The sequence below is a fragment of the Cyanistes caeruleus genome, chromosome 2 (assembly GCF_971803275.1).
Source record: "Cyanistes caeruleus chromosome 2, bCyaCae1.hap1.1, whole genome shotgun sequence".
NCBI classification, from domain to species: Eukaryota; Metazoa; Chordata; class Aves; order Passeriformes; family Paridae; genus Cyanistes; species Cyanistes caeruleus.
The window spans coordinates 8,980,202-8,995,327 of record NC_141702.1 but is presented as its reverse complement, the minus strand read 5'-3'; the positions used below and the strand labels follow the sequence as shown (position 1 = coordinate 8,995,327).

General features: G+C 38.8%; 1 long non-coding RNA gene across 1 annotated transcript; it reads left to right on the top strand.

Moving 5' to 3' along the window:
• The first annotated feature begins 211 nt into the window (after positions 1-211).
• LOC147654593 (uncharacterized) lies at positions 212-11,098 on the top strand. The gene is made up of 3 exons (XR_015282499.1): positions 212-338; positions 940-1,025; positions 10,970-11,098. It is a non-coding gene; the product is annotated as an uncharacterized LOC147654593 (long non-coding RNA).
• Positions 11,099-15,126: the final 4,028 nt, after the last annotated feature.

Here is a 15,126-nt window from a genome sequence, read left to right as displayed (position 1 = left end):
ACCTGGTTTGGTGTTGCCAGAAGTCAGTGTGTGACAGCAGCCCCCTGCCCAAAGCCTGTTACCATCCTCCCTCCACTGTGACTGCAGGGAAAGAGGTGAGGAGCAGCCAGGGGTGGGAAGCAGAGAGCCCTGAGTGGGTGTCTGTGCTGTCACAGGGGATCTCCCTGCACAGCTATCGGGGTTTGTAGGGCAGCAGGGACACACACCCAGCACACACCCCCATCTCCCATGAGAGGGGATGCAAGCGGTGACTGCACTCCCTCAGAGGGATGGTGGGAGCAGCGTGGCCTGGGAGGGGTCTGGGTGTGTGAACTGTCTGCATAACTGCGTGAATAAATGTGTGCATCTGTGATTATACATTTTTGAATTGGTTATAAAAGGATGTTCAAAAAATAGTCTCCATGTATTAACATTTTGTAGGTGTGCAGTATAATGGTTGATGCGTTGATTTGCTGATATTGATCCTGAATGTATAGTTCACTGATTGCCAGTTAATTACATGCCATTAGTAATTCAATTAACTGCTTCGAGCCTGATCTGATTTAGACAATATGAATTTTTCCCTATGATATAGGGAAGCTAAACTTGATTAGTTTAGCTTGGTGCACAAAAATGTATATGAATAATCTTGACTGAAATACACATTCATTCTACTTTTTACTTGAATGGAAATGTATGTTGCCAGAGTCATAATTTCTTCCTAATTATATCATTACTTTGCTATGCAATATAAGTAAAACAATCCTTGAAGCCAGAAATAATTTTTAAATATAATTAATTGACCTAGTACCTAAGGTTGAATCAAGTAATTATTTTATTGACTGTAAATCCAATATGTGCTGTAATGACCCTTAGCTATTCATGGTTAAGATCTCATAATCTTAAACTCTAATGAAGAATCAATGCCATTGCTTTTAAAATCTATTTCCTTCTTTTCAGAGAGGACAAACAATGAATGCATTTTTAGGACCTGCACCTTCCACTTAAAGTTTGGGGGGAAAAAAAAAAAAGAGTATTTATAAGTGGTAAGTAACCCTTTCCAGCTCTGCAGAAAAGCCCTGAATAAGTTTTAATGTAATATTTGTATCATTAAATCTTACACACACACTCATCTAACTGCATAATTTTGTGCAGCCTCCCCTACAATCCCTGCAGGGAGACAGATGTATCCAGAAGACCTGGAATTCTCCCTTTAAGGAGTTGTATGATCTGGACACTGAGTCCTGAGAGAGCAAGTCTGTCTAGCCATCCTCATGGCTGTCTGTAAAAATCTCCAAAATTTTGGAACACAACTGCAAACAGAGTCAATGGGCAATGTTGCACTGCTCAATTTCTTCTGTTAAAGGGAATGGAGGAAAGGAAGTAGCAAAAGGTTAACATGCCTGTGTTATCAGTGAAAGTAAGCAAAGTGATGGTATGGGATACAGCAAGTGTTATGGTGTTAGGAAACACATGGAAAATGTGTTGACACGTTCAGAGGACTGAATCCTTGGAGCTGAATGTATGGAGAACATCTCCACCTTGGTTTTATCCCTGATAGGTTATTTCTTAATTTGTAGATCAACTGCTGAGAAAATTTGTCAATTTTGAAAGGGTTGTGTGCTTCAGGAATATACACTTTCCTTCTCTTAAAAGTGCCTCTGCCCCCAGGAGCTGGGTCAGGAACAAAAGTGGGAATGCTTATCTCCACTTTTGCAAGGATTTGTTTACCTTCCAAATTGTCAGAAAACATCACCTGCTTTTTTACTGCTAGTTCTCCTGTACATGGATAAAAAACAAACCCTAACTGGTAGAGCACATAGAGCTGCTGATGCTGGGACATAATGGCACAGAAACTTAAATTTGGCATTAAGGGATCTACTCAGGGAGAAATCAAAAAGCTGGTATGCAGGATCAGCTGCAGTTCAACTGGAAAATGCCTTAAGACAGGCTCAGAGCCAAAGGTTCTGGGGAAAATGGTGCATTTAACATCTGATAGGATAACAAATGAATAAGTGCTGTGGATGTAGTGATGCTCTTCATATTTTTATTGATATAAACTAGCAAGTTTGATAGTAAATGCAACAGTGGTTTAGCGAAATTCAGTGACAAGGTACACTTGATTATTTTATGATTAGAGGATAATAAAGTCAGACAAAATTGTCAGGGAGAAACTTGCACTGATTCATGAGGATCAGAAAGAACGCCCTTGTGTGCCAAACTCCTTGAAAAGGGACCTTGGGTCTCTCTGGTTCCATGGTACATGCTCTAAAGTTTCAGAATTCCTGAGAGAGATTGCCATACTCCAGGTTTGAAGCACACCTGGATTTCCCCCTTCTCCTTGGCCCTATTCTCCCATACACTCAGTTATGTGGGATTTATGTCTTCTGTGCAGGAAGATTAGGAGGTGCATAAGTCTGCATTATGAACTCCTGAAGACTGGCTATTCATGTTGAGTAAACTGGCAGCAAGCTTATGGGCAAAATGAAGTTGTTATTGATACTGATAATTTTTTTCATCACAGAGAAACTTATTGATTTCTAGACAATTTCATGTTCAAAAAGCTGTACAAGCTGGGATCTATATATTACAGGTGCACTCTGGAATAGTTATAAGTTTAAAACTTTGCACCTACAGTTCTGTCTGAAGGACATTGAGAGACTCTAAATTGTTGTGCATCTCCTGCATAGAAACATTTCTTCACCCACATATTTTGTTACCATTGCTATTGAAAAGATAGAGAATGAAGCTTCTGGAAACACTTGATGGATTTAATCATAGTCATAGTAATAATGTGATATTAAAGTGATTACAGACTGTTATTTACAGTGACTGAAGTTCATCCCCCAGCCTTGTCCCTTCCTTCCCTGAAATCATTTATCCCCTGAACCTCAAATACATCTGGTTCATGTCAGGTACAAAGCAGAACCAAGACGTAGACTCAGTGGGACTCTGAGTTACTGGTGTTAATGGGAGTGCATGTGGAAGGTAAATACTGATAAACAGCTGTAGAAAAAAAAGGTGCAGCTCAACCTGAGTTTATTGGCTCACCCAAAACAACAATCCCAAAAATGTCCCACATCAGTGAGAGCTCCCCATAGCTTCTCACTTTCTTTCCCAGAGCCTGGCTATTTCAGATTGCTTAGGAATACTAAGTTGAGAGTGTTATCCATTGTGAAAAACTAGTATGACGGAAATAGAATCAATATCATGTCCCTGTCTGAAAATGTAGAAAAGTTCCAGTGGTAGGTGCCAGAAATGGCCAATATCAATAATTCTTCAAGCATATTTCAGAAGTTTTCAAGAAATACCTTTAAACAAACAAACAAACAAACAAACAAAAAATCACTTTTTTCCACTCCTTCCATCCACAAACAACCCTAAAATCCAGAATGAAAAAAATTGACCAGTGAGATATCAATATACAGAACAATAATTCTTCTTTTAGTGTAATGATAACTGTTTGAGAAGCAGAATTTCAAGTCCTCAAACATATTTTTAATGAATAATTTCTGTTTCATTCTTGCAGTTAAATGCTCAATTATTTTTAGTATTCTAAAATGTATGTGAGACACTTCAATTCCTGCTTATGTTGAATATATATCAGTTTAATTATGCATACCTAGACTAGCCATGATGGTATATTTTACTTTATTTGTAAGCATTTTTTTTTACTTTACACTTCTTTTTACTCTTTTTTTCTTTTTTTTTTTTTCCTTTTTCTTTTTGACTCTCCCAGAAAAGTAGGAAGAAGGAAGTTGTACATGGTGATTCTGGGAATCAGAAGAGGATGGGAGCTGATCCCAGTTCATTTCATTAAAGGGTCCTCTTACCAATTGCTTTACTCTAAGTTTCAAGCTGAAGTTAAGAAGCCTGGGTGCCTGTTTCTACCAGCATGTTTGGAACATAAACCAGAATTGCTCTTTACCTCTGAAACACGAGTTAAGAGGAGAAAAAAACTCCATATATCTTTTATAACATTGCAAGGCATTTGATGATTGCATCCAGATGTTGTGTCACAGATCCCTCGCCATGAAACCCTCTGGCACAACGTGACACAGCAGCAGTCTGTCTGGTGTAGAGGATGAAGAAAACAAACTGGCATTATCTATCAATGGGAAAAGTTGAATTCAGGGAAACAGGTTATGCATAATCATCACAAGTATAAAAATCCTGATAAGATTTCCTTGTAATATAAAAAGCTGAAATAAGGCATTGTCATTAATTCTGTTACTACTCTGGCACGTAATGAAAGACTCTACCCATACAGCAAATCTGATATATCTTCACAGATGCATAAGGTAATGTATGCACAATAGAGTTTGCAGTCTGTGGATTCAGTAATTTTCTTAACAAACTCTTCTAACAGAGTACTCTTGCATTTAGGCAGCTTAGAGAAATGTTTGTGTGGACCAGGCAGAAGCTGATTTTTTCTGGCCATGAAGTGCTCATGAACAGGAGCCATGTGGAGTTGCTTCTGTTGGAAACCTAGTTTGTAGCCCTAGGCATACAATAATTCTTTCTCTCAGTATTTTAAAGGGGATGAAATAATTTAAAGCTGTTCAGAACACCTGAAAGAGTAGGATGTGTTAATATTATCAAGATTCTGCTATTTGGCAGTGGAAATGAAGCTAGGCACCATTGATAATCACGTTGTGGAAATCAGTGAGGCACTCTAAATTGGGAGGTAGTTTTGAGGCTTTTCTATTAAGGAAATAATGCTGTAAGTAATTACTTTAATTTTAAATCATGAAACAAGCTTCTGACTGTTACCTGTGTGAAAGGAAAAAAAACAACCTGATGTTTTATTGGAAGACTTCACAAAAGTATTAAAAGAAAGAGCTTATACTTTTTAGATGAATTAAGAAAATGACAATATTTGAAAAGATTGAAGGACTGCTAAATTTGATATAGTATTTATCTTTAAATTGGATGTAGTATTTGTCTTCTCCCCCCTCTCCTATTTTGTTACTGAAAGCAGGTAAATGGATATGATACTTCTTTACATAAGCCAGCAATTTGAGTTTTCAAAGTTTAAAGTTGGAGATGTAAATCTGCATTTAAGCACCTGAAAAGAATCTTCAGATACTCAAATAACCCAGTTAGTACTCTTGAAAAAGCAGTCTGCTCCTAGTAGGTGGCTAAAAGCAGATTTAGAAACTTACATTTAACAAGGAGAAATGTGGCAAATGTTTTAGCAAGAGAGACAAGAAGACAAGAATCCTCTGTAAGTGCAATATGTTACCGGGGAAGAAGGAGATCAAGCAAAGAGTTGATCTGGTGCTTACCAAGGAGAGATAGCTATTGACAGGCGATAGAAAGAAGACTCAAAGCATTTACTGCATTTTCTGCTTCAGCCTCCACTGACAGCCACAGTGTTCATCAGGCAGCTCATTACGTCACTGTGAACAACGAGGGGTAAAATCTCGGGCCAGAAGAGCAGTGACATGAGACAATTAGAGAGCAGGTAGATAAGTTTGAACTGTCTGAGCTTAATGAAAATCACTTTATAGTAGTGACTCAAACAGTCTCAGGGTCAGCAACTTTGTGAACTCATAAGGACTAGTGTGGCTTCAGAAGCCCAGGAAAGGAAAATGTATTGTCTATTTTTAATGGGTATAAGGAGTAACCTAGCAGCTGACCTTCAGTTCCTGTGAAAATACTGGAATAAATAATTGAACTGCATGCATACATCTAGTACATGTTTATAAGGGGATGAAAAACAGCCGAGAAAAAATCATATCATAGTTTTTCAGCTTCCTTCTGTGAGAAGTTAAGAGCTTTCCTGAAAAAAAGAAGAGAAAAGGAACAGAGATCATGTGGCTAAACTTCAGCAGGTCTCTCTTAAACAAGCTAAAGAAATATGGCACGGCTGGAAGGGAAGGATATCATACTGGGGAAAGTAGCTATTAGGTTCACTGCCAAGTTGGAAGGATTCTGTAAGTGGAATTTCACAAGGTCTGTCTTCAGTCTGCCACCACTCGATATTTCCCTTAATTATTTCAAAAGCATGAAGTGTATACTTATTTAATTACTAATCAGCACCAAGCCAGGAGGGGCTGCACTAAGATTTGAGGGAAGGACTAGAATACAAATTGATCTTTGCAAATCAGCAAAAAAAAAAGATGAAGAAAATCCAAAAATTCAAGACAGTTCTAAAGGGAGGGAAACAAAATGTCTCTACAGAGTAGTAGTAGGAAAAGGACTGCAGAACAAGGGAAGCCGAGCTGGGCAGTGGGCATGGCCATATCAGACAGGTTGGTGGCCTGGCAGACCTGGGTGCAGTTCTGCAATACTCAAGCATGGTCAGGTCTGTGCAGTCACACTCCCCAGTGAAAGTTTGGTGAGCATCATACAAGTACAAAACGTCTGAATTCAACTGAGAAGTGAAGAGATCAGGATGGGCAGGGACAGCACAGGACACACACCCACCTTCACCATGAGCATTGGGCTCAACACTTACATAGTGCTCCTGGGCCAAGGGTTGGAGACTTGATGAGGTTGCTCAAAGGAATTCAGACCTACTGGTGCACTTGGGGTCTGGTCATCAGTCTTGACCTATTGAAGGCACTCAGACTGCTTTCTTTAGGAAAAAAAGAATCCTTAAAGGAGGGATGATAACTTGTTTTCAACAAATGAGTAGAAGAAAAGAGACAAATGAGCTTTCTCTACAAGCATTGTTCAATTAGAAGCAGTGGACTTGAACTGAAGTAGAAGAAAATTAGTTTAAACATAAGGGAAACATTTTCTAAGTATCAAAATAAGCATTGCTGAAAGTGATTTTGCAGAGAGTAAAATCTCCTTCATCCATCAGAGTTTTCTAAGTATGGTTGATCATGGCTTAAGACAAGAAAATGGGCTGTTACCTTAAGTCCCTTCTAATCCTATTTTCCCTGATTTAGTAAAATGTTGATGAGCATACTCCATGGAATATGTATCTGCAAGTAATCAGTGAAATGATTCATAGAATAAGGTACTAATATAACACTTTAACTCTTTAGTCCTAAGTGATTTGAGTAAACAGAAATAGAATTTACATTTTATACTACAATTAGAAATCATCTAGAAGAGCTGCTATTTATTAACTTATAAGATGTAATTATTGATACTGAAATATCTACTTCTAGATGACACGTTTTCAAAATAAGCATTAGTGCTTTTCCAGTGTTTTCTATAAAAGCTTTCAAGATGGCAAGTAGCTTTAGGCAGAGCAGAAGACATCTTTTTTTGTCATGTGCAGCTAAATACTGTACATATTAATGATGAGGATTTAAAGAACACAGAGCCTGATTCAAACAAAAGTAATGTTAATCACTTGTGGATCATTTTAAAGTGATTTGCTCTGTCTAGTCAGCTTTGTCTATTTGACTGAATTTATTACTGTTGACATTTCTACTCTCAATTTTAAACTTTGTATTTTTCTGTAGCATTTTTTTACAGTAACTTAATTAAAGAGTGGGTAGCTTGATACAGGCACCAGGGTGGCAGTTGCCTTATAAAATATGAAGCAGTGTACAAAGTGTACCAAGATGATATATAACAATGTCAGAGACTGGAAGACCCTGAGCAACCAAACTGCAGTTGCTTATTTATTTATTTATTATCTAAGTCAGGCCCTTGTTGTGGCCAACTTTCACTTAGCCATGGAAGCTCATACTACACAATTAGCCATGGTCTGTAGCCAAGAGCCTGTTTAACACATGGCCATCTTCCATGAAACAAAACTGCTAACAGAATTGTCAATAACTTTGTCCATTTATATAACCAAAGCTAAGGTGGAAGTACTCTATTGGACCATCCATGAGTGGATTCTGGGGCTATATGAATAATTCTGCCAACTCCACAGAATATCACAGAATTACAGAGTATTCTGAGTTGGAAGGGACCCACAAGGATCACTGAGCTCAGCTCATGACCCTGCACAGGCCAGTCCCAAGAGTCACACTTTGTGTCCAACAGCATCATCCACAAGCTTCTGGAGCTCTGTCAGGGTGGTACTGTGACCAGCGTCCTGGGGAGCTTTTTCCAGTGCCCAAACACCCTCTGGGTGAAAAACCTTTTCCTAATATCCAACCTAAACCTCCCCTGACACAACTTTAGGATGTTCCCTTGGGTCCTGTCACTGTCACCACAGAGAAGACACCATTCTCTGCCTCTCCTCCTCCCCTCACAAGGGAGGTGTAACTGCAATGAGGTCTCCCCTCTGTCTCCTCCAAGATGAAGAGACTGAGTGCTCCCAGCTGCTCCTCATACAGCTTCTCCTCCTGGCCCTTCACCATCTCTTTACCCTCCTTTGGGTGTTCTCTAATAGCTTCATTTCTCTTCTATATTGTGGTGCCCAGAGCTGACCCTGGCACTGGAGGTGAGGCCACCCCAGAGCAGAACAGAGTGGGAGAACCCTGTCCCTTGCCTGGCTGGTGATGCTGGGCCTGACAGGGCTGGCCCTCCTTGCTGCCAGGGCACACTGACCCGTATTCAACTTGACATTGACCAACTTAGGGCTTGATTTGGTTACCCAAAGGTATTTGGTGCCATGGAAGATGTTCTGGGCTGTCTCTTCTGGTCTTCATGCCAGTGCATGACAGGCAACTGTAGTCCTCCTTTAATTCCTGTGCCAAATCTAGAAACTTTATAAACTTAATAAACTGAGCCCTACATGGCAGAAGGTATCTCCAATGGCACTTAGAGGCATGTGTGTGTTTTGGCAGGTGAACCATGGGCTACAGCAGCTCAGCCTTAGACACCCTTCTGTCATTTGGTTACCAACATCTCAGTGACTTAAGGCAGACACTTGTGCTAGTAGATTCATTCAGTTTAACTACAAACCTGCAGTGCTTTTTTTGTAACCTTCTACGGTATCAGACATACGTGTTGGTTAGTGACAAGATTGTACTCACCTGGACTGACAGCTAGAATGGGGCTTTACATAGAGAACAATTAGTTAGAGAATTAGTTAGAGAACTTATATTTATCTATAGAAATTATTGGGCTATATATGGAGAATTCCAAGTTGATAATATACTGCAGTAACCCCAAGTTTATTTTATAAAATCCCACCTATCAGGTAATCCCAGATGAAATTGCCAGACTCACAACCCTATTTTTCTTTCTTGTTTTTATTACTAGTCAAAATATATTAGTTTTTGGATTTTTTCCCCTATCTGTTCTCTCTAAAGGAACCACAGAAGAAACATAATATATTATAAAGAACAGCAGAGTCTAGAGAAGCAATACTTGGGGTCTTGCTTTTTCCCTTCCTCAGAATCTGCTTGCAGGTGATATATAATATACGTATCACACACAATATGATAGCATTGCAGCAGGAGATGTGTCATAGCCCATCTAGGCGCCTATCTGTACATCTATACTTTTAAACACTGATAACAGTGTGCTTGTGGAGCAGGTTTCATAAGCTGCCTTGCATCACTGCCGGTTTAGAGCAGGTTTAGTTACACTGAAAGGGACTTCACTCACTCAGGCTAACTATCAACTTTCATCTTCCTTTATTGGGATGTTACATGCCAATTATCACTCCCTCAGCTTCAGAATCAGCTTCATCTTCCACAGATGCTTGCATGTGTATTAATCACATGTATCAATGTATCAATGTAATTAATGGTCTCTCTCTGTGATAATGGAGAGAAAACAGCCTCACTTGGGCAAGTCTCATGTGCTGTTTTAGGTGTCTGCCTTGAGATGAGACAGATCATTTGCAGAAGTCCCTACTCATCTCCCTTATTAAGAAAAACCAGAGAACAAACTCCAGCATACCCTTGCTTTTAATAATGAATCTTCCACCGTAAATGTCTCTTTCCAAGTAGTTGAAAAGAAGAAAACAATTTAAAATGCAAATAAAAGTGACTAAAGGTCAACTTTACCCATTTTCCATGGAACTGGATGGAAAGTATTTATATAATCAAGTATTATGTCTCATTTTTGAATTGGAGATTAACTTGCTGCAGTTCTCAATCTATATTATGTGCCTGTATTATACGTGTGGACATGACTAAAGAGTTTGTGTGCCACCCCTATTCACTGCTCTCCGCAGGAAAAAAAAGGTATTTTAAGGCTTAGCTGACTCATGTCTTGCATGGTCAAAGCCAAATCATTTCTGCACCTACTGACACATATATAAACCCAGGTAGAGAGCTGCTACATACATTGCAACCTTTTCATGTGGAAACTGCCTATGTCCTGATTCAGAAGACGTATAAAATACGTTCACAGGAATATTATTCAGCCTTAGTCTAAATAGAGGTTCAAAATTACACCTCTCACCCTGTACCTGGATATTCTTATGATACCACACTGTTCAAAGCACTCTGACACACTGTGGCTCCTATTGTCCTGAGCATCCCTATGAATTGCTGTGGAAGGATCTATATCAACCTGGACCCTTTGTGTTATCTGTTTTGAAATAGTCTAGAACTATAGGAGGCAGAACTGCATGTACTGTATTTCAGTCTTCCTAAAGAGCAACAAAATTATCACATAGATTATAAAAGATTTGGTGAGTCAAAAATAATTTTAGAAATTTGTCTTTGGCATTTATCTAAGGTTTTTACCAATATATGATAGCCTGTGCTAACCCTTATAATAAAGCTGAGTTTTTCTTCAAAATTAAAGGGGAAAAGGATGAAATTCACTGTGCATGAATGTGACATTTTCATTTCTATTTAAAGTTTCTTTGCAAAGTAGAGCTCACGAGGTGCTGTTCCAGTGCTCCCTCATTTATAACCTATTTTGTGACTCACAGAAACCTTGTATAAACAATCATTGTGAAAAATAAATTAATTCTCTCCTCATCTCTGTTACTCCTGAAATGCCATTACTGTAGTTCACAAATATGGACATGGTCTCCGTGCTATTCATTAAAACATTGGTTAACGAGAAACAAGATAGATGTTAAAACAGAGTTGCAGTTTAGATAAAATATTACTTCATATGCTGCTAGCAAAGATTGAAATGGATTCCATTCTGTTTGTCGTAGGAGGCTACTAATAGCACAAGAACTCCCTGGAGAAACCCGCAGAAGCAAGGCCATGACCCATCTCTGTAGGAGGTGATCCACCATCATCCTTCCTTTGTGTCTTTTCTGCAAGATGAACAGCTTTAGATTACACAGGAGCAGGTAGAGCTGAATCCACTTTGGTTTTGGACTGCCTTAGCCACAGCAGGAAGCCAATCCTTCCCCTTCCTACTCTATTAAGTAGATAATTTAAAGTGGCATCCTACAGCATTTCAATTTAATTGAAAGTGTTAAATAAAAAATGATTGACAGAACCAATTTTTGGTTTTATATAATTTGCACGGGCTTGTGGGAAATGTTCTAATCATTTACCTTTCCACTCCACATTTAGGAATACATCTTGCTTATATGTTGCAAATGTTTTTTCATGCTGAAAAGCTTTTATACTTTACTAGGTTTTGTGCAGGAAGAAAAGCTTCTATGATGTGTGCTGAACTCCTTCAGTTATTTTGGAAATAATGATGAAACTGTAAGATTGCTGAAATTATTAAATCACTGTAATTCCCTGGCAGGATGTCTAGAGCCATCAGCTCTTGAGGCCCTATAATAAACTCTGCAAAGCATCTGAAAATCTGACTCTGATGTTTTGCAGCTAAAATACTTCAAACCGATAAAAAGCACAAAGAGGTAAATATGCCACACTGCCAAACTATACCAATGATACTGCTATAGGGAGCTACATTTTCAGTGGTGCAATCAGAGCATCATCTCTTGCTCAAGAGTTAAGATGACATTGAAATATAATTGCTCAAAGTTAAATAACTAAAGAAATATTTTCAGTGTCATCAGGACTTCTATAGTTTTAATCATTTAGAGGCTTAACAGAGAATGATCACAAATAAAAAGGTCTTCATTTTGTAATGTTTCTTTGGTCTGGGAGAACAGGAAATAGCTGTGGAACTAGAATATTTACCAGTGGGAAGATTATTTTTGGATACTGCCACAGAATGGGTTTAAGTGCCAGTCTTAGAGCTACCAAATGTGATGAAGTGAATCTGAAAGTACTACAGAAGATTGGATTGTAGCCTAGGCTAGACAGTTATTTGAAGAGGCAAGTTGAAGTAATTAAATCATCTCAATGCTACAACTTTAGTCTCCAAGTAGGGCGGTGCAAAAAAGTAAAGTGCAAAGAATTTGTTCTTTTTCCTAAAAAAAAACCCACCAAAAAAGCCCATTGCATTATGTCATGCTGCATAGATTCTCTAGAGCATGGGAAATACATGTTACACAGGGATGGATAAGGAAGAATATGCTACAAGTGTCTCTTGAGCAGACAGCACAGAATGCAAGTTTTCTTCCTGCTTCTTGTTTTTGCATGGGAAAAAAAAACCAAGATGATATTTCTTTATACAGATTTTTTTGTACAAAGGTATCCTTAGCTGCCTGTGGAGACTGGAATAATTATTAACAATAATTATTTAATTAGCTCTGGATATTCAAAAACAGAAATGGTAATGATACACTGTGCATTTCTACCCATAGGCAAGGTGTATAAGATTCTGTAAAAAGAAAAGGAATACAGACTTCCCTGAATATTTAGAGTACATCAGAAGCTTTGGGGTCATCACATTACTGATTGAGATTCATCTCTAATTTTATAAAACTTCCTTAGTGCATTTTTGGCACAAGTGTAATATTTTAGGGCAGTTTTATACTGAAATGTTTCTAATCACAATCTCTGGTGAGAATCCTGAATGGAAAAAGAAATCTCAGCCAGTATATTTTTAAAGCATACAGCCATTCAGAATCTGATTACCTTTTCACATTTTCATACAAAATGGATTAATGTGTCCCTGTCTTTATTACATTTCCAACACTTGTCATTCATGATTAAGCCAACACTATGAAGATGTATTACACAGCAGCATAAATGGCCACATTAAAACAGGGTATATATGTGCCTGAGAAGTTAAAAGCAGATTGATTTGTGATACTTTTACATTAGATGTAATGTGCCTAAAAATATTTCACACAACTTGAGAGTCAACAATCTGGGGGGAAATATAAATAAGTAGGTGGAAGCTTACATGGAGGGGAAAGAACTACAGAAAAGTGTTAATTAAATCAACCATGTGTGGGGATGTGATAGAGTGCTATGAAGAAAGCCAGATCCAATTTCTTATAGATAGACAGCTCAAATCAGAAATTGTCACAGAATAGCAAGCACCTACTCCAGAGGTCCAGTGTTGGGAGACAGTTTATTATGGGGTAGGACTGATGTGTACTGAGAAAGATCCTGGACAAATCTTACTTTGTGCCTGTCTTAAATTATCCCTAATTCTCTTGTGAAAATATTTCCCCCATTAATCACAGCATTACCTCTCTATGCAATTTATCTCACTTCTACTTATCCTGCTACACAACTTCAGTATGTAAGGGGCTAATAAGAAAAATGGAGGGAGACTTTTTACAGGGGCCTGTAGTGACAGGAGAAAGAGCAAGGGTTTTAAATTGAAGGACAGTAGATTTAGATTTGCTATAAGGAAGAATTATTTTACTGTGAGGTTAGTGAGACACTGGAGAAAGTTTTCTAGAGAGGCTTCTACATCCGTGGAAGTGTTCAAGGTCAGGTTGGATGAGGCTTTGAACAACCTGGACTGTTCCTGTCCATGGTGGAACGGGTGGACCACATGATCTTCAAAGGTCCCTTTCAACCTAAACCATTGAGTGATTTTCTGTTGTATCATGTCCACAGAGTACCTGACTCCATTCCTGTTATTCCAACCCCACTCCAGGTTTATACTTTTTTTATTGGACATTTCTTTCATTGCTCTTTTGAGACATTTACTCGTGTTTCCAAAATAGAGTTGCACTCAAATGTGTTTTGAAGCTTGTCATTGGGAATCTGAAATGGGTGATAGAGCAACATCATTATTTTGAGGTTTTTTTCTTTTTACAGTCTATTGTTTTAAATACTGAATTATCAATCCAAATTTCTGCACTTAGGATCTAACAAACTTTATAAATCAATAATAATAATAAGCATTTCTGATTTATTTTTTTAAGATGTTACTTACTCTGCTCATACAAACTAATAAAAAACTAAAATCCAAACTTTTACTTGATAGGCTTTAGACTTCTATCAAGAAAGTTGTAAAGTAAGGCAACTTAGTGCCGTTACAGTCTGTGTTGTCATATGCCTCTGGAGGCAAGGTTTTTGGTTGAATATTAACTGTATAATACAGCTGTCAGCAAAAGAGTGCAGCTGCCATCTTAAAAGTCAGTTTGAGACAGATCCATCAGACCATCATTACAAAATGACCTCTAGCATGACATCACCTCTAGCAAAATTTCAGCTTGGAATGACCCCTAAAACATCTTTTTGCTGTCTTTCGTGTAATCTGCTGCAACAAGCACAGGCAGTGCAGCAGTGTGGTTTCTGCTGTGGGAGTGACTCTGGCCAGCAGCTGACCCTACATGAGAGATACTCAGATGGAGAATGCAGTAGAGGGGCCAGGCCAGCCCAAAGCAGCAGGATCTGCTGGGTCCCGGAGTTTTGGGGCATCTAGTGGATCAGTTTACAGTGCCTGTTCATGGGAAATGAAGGTGAAGTTTCATGGACATCTCACCTTCCCTTTCTGGTGTGGCCCCATCTGAGCAGCACTGTCCTTCAGCAGCCAGCTTACTCCTCAGTCTCTGTGCATATACATATCTGAGCCAGCTAAGTTTCATCTTGTACCCCTCTAATTTATCTGGCTGGTACTGAATTATCATCCCTCCTGTGATTCTCAGCCCTATCCCTGTTCTTCATTCATCATCCTCATGCTTATTGTCTGTCTCGGTGCTGCTGCCGATAGCATCGGCTGCCGCCGCGCTCTGTGCCGTGCGCTGCAGAGATTATTCACGTCTAAGCTGCTTGCTCTGTGTACAGGCAATCTCTCCACCTAAATGAGAATACCTTTACAGTCTTTCTGATAAACACTGACCCCCCTTTGTATGCCTCTTATCCATTTTTCTCTGAAGTCATTCTCACTGCTTGCCAGTAATAGTGATCATTCTGAAGACTTTAGTGAGACTTTTATTTATCTGCTTTGGGATGATTTGGGGTCATTTTTTCCCTCCTGGATACATTTCATCTCTGAGGCTGTTTCCAAGGGCAGTTCCATGGTTAGGGAGAA